The sequence below is a fragment of the Sparus aurata genome, chromosome 7, assembly GCF_900880675.1.
Source record: "Sparus aurata chromosome 7, fSpaAur1.1, whole genome shotgun sequence".
NCBI classification, from domain to species: domain Eukaryota; kingdom Metazoa; phylum Chordata; class Actinopteri; order Spariformes; family Sparidae; genus Sparus; species Sparus aurata.
The window spans coordinates 22,325,037-22,331,457 of record NC_044193.1 but is presented as its reverse complement, the minus strand read 5'-3'; the positions used below and the strand labels follow the sequence as shown (position 1 = coordinate 22,331,457).

At 41.2% G+C, this 6,421-nt stretch overlaps 1 long non-coding RNA gene across 1 annotated transcript; it reads right to left on the bottom strand.

Annotated features, from left to right (window-relative positions):
• Positions 1-3,738: 3,738 nt before the first annotated feature.
• Positions 3,739-6,000, bottom strand: LOC115585525 (uncharacterized). The gene is made up of 3 exons (XR_003984717.1): positions 5,310-6,000; positions 4,596-4,683; positions 3,739-4,207 (listed from the first exon to the last, which is right to left on the bottom strand). It is a non-coding gene; the product is annotated as an uncharacterized LOC115585525 (long non-coding RNA).
• Between the last annotated feature and the right edge of the window lie 421 nt (positions 6,001-6,421).

Genomic DNA, 6,421 nt, shown 5'->3' with positions numbered 1-6,421 from the left:
TATAAATGCAAGCAGCTCCCCGGGCACCGCACTGTAACTCCACCCAAGCTGCTCTTAAAGGGAAAAAATGCCCCGAAAAACACAAACCAGCAGAGGAAACTAGCCTGTGGCTCATAAACAAGCAGTGGTGGAAATTAACTGGGCCTACATTTGTGTTTATGTAGTTGTACATTACTTAAATAATTGGGACTTGATTCTCTTCCACTTAATTTCAGAGGGAATTATTGTGTATTTCTAAAAAATCCTTTAAATTTAACTGACAACATTACAGATTTAAATTCCACAGACACAAAACATGATCTCATTATATATGATGCAATGGTCTTGATTCAATTACAGAACAAACATAAATACAGCACATAACAAGTTTTATCTGTTATTTATTTTACCAGTACAAAGTCAAAATAATCAAATAAACATGATCATTCTGGATAATTGCTCATTTTACTTTAGGTTCTTTTATATAATTATGCTGCTACTATTTCTGTACTTTTACTCACATCCAGTATTTTGATTATAACTGGAGCATTATATCTATAAAGGATCTGATAAATTGTCATTCTCGTGGATTTTCTGTTCAAAATGTAGGTCATAGTAGATTCAAGATTCAAAGGGTTCAATGTCATATGCACAGCATGGAAACATGTTTCTCTGTACAATGAAATCCTTCTTTTGCTGTCCACAGAATGCCAACAACGTAAAAAGAAATATATACAACCAAAATATACCAAAAAAAGCAATTAGTATAGTATTCACAGGATCTCTAGCTCAGGTACAATCGACAGCATCCACAGAATGTGTCCTCGCTGCCAGTGGAGCAGAAAACCTGTGGAAATCAATAGACATCCAACTAATTAGAGCAGAAGTCTCTTTCATTAATCTATTATCTATTTGGTTTCAGTATTTCAAGATAACTTACGAGAATGTTCATATATAACAAAGCGACATTTCCAGTTTTTGCAAATCAATGTTTTCCAACACAAAGGGACTGCAACAAAGCCCAGAGACCTCCAGAATTAGAATCATTTGTATCTATCTTCTTGAGTAATGAGTCTCTGGGAAATTGCCCTTCATAAGGCAGTAAACAATTTTGGTCTGACCTGTGTGGGAGTCAGAGTGTGTGTGGGTGGCTTCTGGCACAAGTACAATATACGACTGATAGAGAAGAACGAGGACGAGATTGTCAGCCCAGTCATCGTGGACGCAAACTTGTTTTGAAGCCTCCATGTCACATAGGAGTTCACTGTCTGTGTTTGTCTTCGCCCACGCTGAGAGAGGCAGAAGGACAATACAGGAGGCCATTTACGAGAAAATAACAGGGAAGTGAGTGCGGACTATTCTTGCTTTTACCCATCCAGACCACACTGAGCCCACAGTCCTCCTCCAGACTTCCAAATAATCGTTTTATTGTGGTAATAATCCAAATAAATCCTCATTAAATATTGTTTAGCACTAAATAATACAACCACCTCGTAAAATGTAGGAGCGATGCCAATTACCTGTGACCTCCTCCAGTTCTGTCCTATTGTTCAGTTGTTCCACCGTTGTAAAACTAAATAAATCCACAGGGTCATATATGAATTAAGGAGTGCCTTATACCTACAGTATATAAACTCACTAAATAAATACGCCACGAGCAATGGGCTTTTATTGCTGCAATCATTGAATGTCCCTCTCGCGCCGACGTAATTTGTTTGCTTAAAGGAATACTCATACTTTTTAGCTGATAAACTGTTTGATCAACTTCCTGTTGTGCAATGCAGCAATTGGCAACACATGATTCCAGTGTGACATATGAGTGGTTGCTGTCAGTTGTCACGTACGAAACAAAAGTAGGAGTAGCAGTGGTGCAGCTCACATCTTGATTTTGAAACTCACCACTCACAATCCCTCTTGTCTAGTGTTGAGTTGTGTTTGGTGACAAAACACCGTCCAAATACAAAGTCTTTGCTGCCAGGACCAGCAGATTTTCTCGCCCGTGGATGATCTGCTGTTGCTTCACTGCCCTCTGTGGGCGCTGGTGGTGACCCGGGATGCTCAAAGCTGTGGGGGCTGTTGTCGGGGTGGGCCAGTCTCCCACAGGGGAGGTCAAGTCATTTCCTGCTCTGAGAGACCTCCGTCCCTCACAGCTGTCAGTGTAGTCAGAAGCCCACCTCCCACATCTGTACCCCTCCTCCTTCTTGTGCTTCTTTCAAAGATGTGATGGATTGCTTTAAGGGAACTCCCTCATGCTGCTGCAAAATTTAAGATGGGCCATCAAAGCTGGGCCAGTCCTGACGCCTTCTGTTCATGATTCTTTATGCGCTCAACTAGATAAATATACAGGACACATCAAGGAGTAATTTGTAAGATTTGGCAAGAATAAAAGGTAACTACAAAGATACAGCGGTTAGCATAACCGCTAACTGCTGCTCACTATAAAACTCTTTGTGGCTATGTACGGATGTAGATAGCTGCGTTTAGCTTATTAGCTCTGTTAGCCGTGGAGCTAGTGGCCCTATTGGCAGGATCAAAAGCAGCAAAAACAGGGTGTAAAGCCGGAATATATTCACTTCTTACTCAGTGAACTGAGAGGTGATTGTGGAGAGACAAACCAAGTTTTATTTCGGTGCTTGCATTTGTTTTGGAAGTGACAGAGCGACTGCAGGATTGATCCCGTTAAGCACAGGCATTAATAATAACTTTGTAAAAACAGCAGTCTTTTCTCTGAGGGTCTCATTTGCTGTTACAGGTCATTTATAATCATAAACACATAAAAGTTCCTCGTAGTCACTTTAACAAAGAAGTTAAGCTTTTCTTAGTTCAGAAAGAGCTTTATGGTTACATTTTTCTGTTTTGTCAGGAAAAGCTTCACACTTTGTGAGTTAATTTTGTTTACTTATTAATATAGTGAACTTGCCACTCACATATATCTCCCATCTGAGGTACAAGGTGGAATAAAGGAGACAGCGAAGGCTGCGTCTTCCTGGTTGGCATGTTAGCTTCTCATCTCTGCAACACTATACATAGATGTCTTTGAAGAAACATCAACGCTGTTGTATCTTCACATTCTGTTGTATTCACATTCAACAGTGCTTAATTTTGTGTTTTAAACTAAAATTCTGGCAACATCTTACAAGCCCCTTTTAATGCAGGAATTAATAGTGAGTAAGAATAAACAGCGATAATAGGTCATCATCAAGCTGGATTGCTAGAGCAGATCTCAATATCTCGGAAGAGAAATGTCTGCCCACCACTCAGTTAAAAAGGTCCAAAGCTGGAATAGGAAATGAAGTAAGTAGGTGTTAACATACGTGTTCTATGGTAAATACATTTGTGTAGGTTGATGTGCTGACACGGTGACACAGGGAATTCTCTTATAGAGGAACCAGCTGTGTACAAACATGTAATAGTAATTAGAGCCCTGTGCTGACTGCAGACTGACAAGCCTGTGTCTGTTTTCCGGTCGACCTGTCTTGTGTTTGAGTTTCACATACCTTTTAATCGCTGTCGTTCCTGTGAATCAATGTCAGAGGTTATAACATATAAAAAGACTTTGCAGACAGATGCTACATGTGTAAGAGGTTAAAATTCCTGTCCATTTAATCAAGTGCTCTGGAATGATTGAGCAAGCTTTGTTGTTGGGTGCCAGAGCTGAAAAAAGGGGCATAGTCATCCAACTCCAGACTGAAGTTGCAGTAACTGAAAAGAGAGAAATTTTTATGAAATTCTCAGATCTAGTTTATTACATATCTTTGTTACCACCCACCACTTCCTTCAGCCTGACATGGAAAAGTCATGTTTAATGTTTTTATGTAAAAACAGTAAACTGCCAAACAGGGGATGTGATACATGTGATATATGTTCTTTAGGAGTCTGCGATATGAATAGGGATACGAGGTTTACAAAAGTTAGAATTACTTTCTGAATCAGTAGTCAATCAGACTTTATCTTCTGTAGAGTTATATGTGATCTGAAAAACACACCCTTTGTTTAATCTGTTTTAATTTAATGGATTTGCTGTTGGGTCTGACAAGTTGGAGGCGTCAGGAAGGAATCAGGCTCCTCAAATGTCTCTGAGTGGGCTTTGTACCACGGCCTTTGACCTCATCCTGTGAGGAGACAGCTTAGTTATCAAAGAGCCAGCAGCCACCGCGAGGAAGAGGAGGACAGCCTGAAGAAGGAGGTTTGTGCTGCCTTTGATTGGGGGGGTAGCTCAGGAACTACACTGAGGGTCAAAAGAAAATACCCTCTGAAATCTATGCTAAATTGATTTGCTTTTTATTAAATGACACAAATAGCATTCCAGGCTGCTAACGTATTACGTGAATAATATGCAGCTATGAGGAAAGTAACGGATTAGAGGTGGAAAACACACACACATACACAAACACACAGCTTAATGTGTGGTGGTGCGATCTCTATATAAAGGACAAGAAAGAAAACACTTTTTTTCCCAGGCTACCAACAGGGAGAAACAAAACTGAGTCAGCAGGCAAAGGAGTGATTGAGGAAGTAGCGAGGAATAGAGTGATTTAAACCCTGTGACATCTGATTTCATGGTGACAGCTTCATTGAATGGCAGAGACCAGAGCATGAAAAGAGTGATTCTTTACCCAGGATGCAGCACTGGAGGCCCGGGCAGCTTTCATGCTTCAATGTGGGCAGAGGGTCTGCAGGCCCAGTGGGAGGCCTTCCGCAGGCCTGTGAAGTTGATCTCCAGTTCATTAAAAGTTTAAAATGCAATGAGAGAGTGTAAGGTAGGGAGAAAATGAGCTTTACATTCTAACTGTATACGGGCAATGAATTTGACTGTATTCTTTATAGTATTTTGCTCCTTAGTAACATATTGCTACATAAAACAGCATCATCAGAGTAAAAACCATAAGATCATAAGATTGCTCATCAGGACATGGACACATGGTGTTTTTCGTTTTGGGTAACCGGATGTGAGAGTAAGACTGTCAATATTTGCTTGTCTTCCCAACTTGTTCGAAGGTCAAAGTCTTTTTTGACTCACCACATAACACACAGGGCCACGGAACACAGTCAATTTTGGTAATGTTGTTTTTCGGCTGCTGATTATTTACTATGTGTGTGTGCCCACGTCATGACTCTATTGTGCAGAGTAGAGGGGAGGAGAAATGACGAGGCCATCTGTGTCTTTTTACACACTGCAGATTTCCTCAGAAAACCATGATCTTTCCTATTAATCTGTCTTTGCCCACAACATAGCTCAGAATCCTGAGGCATGACAAAGCCAGTCTTCCTTCTTCTCCCTCACTTTATCTATCCTCTCACTCCCACCCTCCTCCCCTTCCCTCTCTCACCTAACTTACTCCCGCTCCATCATTTCCTGTTGAGTCACCGACAGAGCCCGACTTCACTGTGTTGTACGGGTTACTGTTCCACTCCTTGCTTTCCTCCTCCTTCCTTCCTTGTTCACAGATCGCCTGTCATGTGAGGAAGAAAAAAAAGGCAGTGGGACATTATAACAGCCCCCGCTAGTTATTACCGAATGAAAAAAAGGTAAGAGTCGGAGAAGATTCAAGGCAGACGTGGGAGTCTCTTCCTGGCAACATGACTGATTCATACAGTAAATGACTCGGAGGATCATGGGATTATTAGCTCGCCAGAAAATTCACCATATCACCCGTCACAGCATGTTGCTCAGTCTATATCACAAATCATTATTGGAGGAAAAAACTAAGAGCTTCAAGCATGAAAGGAGGTGAAAAACATCATGGGAGATACAGACTCAACTGATAAAATAAAACATGAAATACATAAGTACATAAACTTTCCAATACCACTGAAAATGTAATTGCGTCTTTGGAAAAATATTTTCCTTTTGCTATTGGCCATATGCAGACAAGTACAGTGGGAGGAAGTGATGCTGTGGTGAGGTAAACCCTCGCGTAAACGTAGGCAGTGCATGCCTGTGTGTGAGGGAGGGTTGAGGGCAGGGCTCTTAGAAACGAAAGGGCTCTGTGGTGGATCGGTTGAGTCATTAAAAAATACAGCTGCTGACTCAGTTTGCAAACTTGTCTCCGGGAGCACGTCGCCACTCTATCTTGGACTGTGTTGTGTGTTTAAGCCAACCTGTTCTTCTGTGGACCGATCATCCTTTAAAGACAGGATGGGGGAACTCCCCCTTGATCTCTATAACTCTGTAAAAAAGACACAGAAGTTAACGCTACTAATTCTAATTCCATTCTGTCAGTAACTACATGCTTGTGGTTTGTTTAGAAACGGCTCGGAGAATCACCTTGCACATTACATCAAATGGAAAAAAGGAAGCTTTGCCCGAAGGAGTGCCGACATGGTTGCTGTAATCCCATCCTGGCACCGGGTCAAAGTTTTTCTGTGATTCAATCATTTCGTCATTTCTTCGTTCTCTAACACGCCCTTCTTGCCACAGCAGTGTTATAACTGTGTCAGT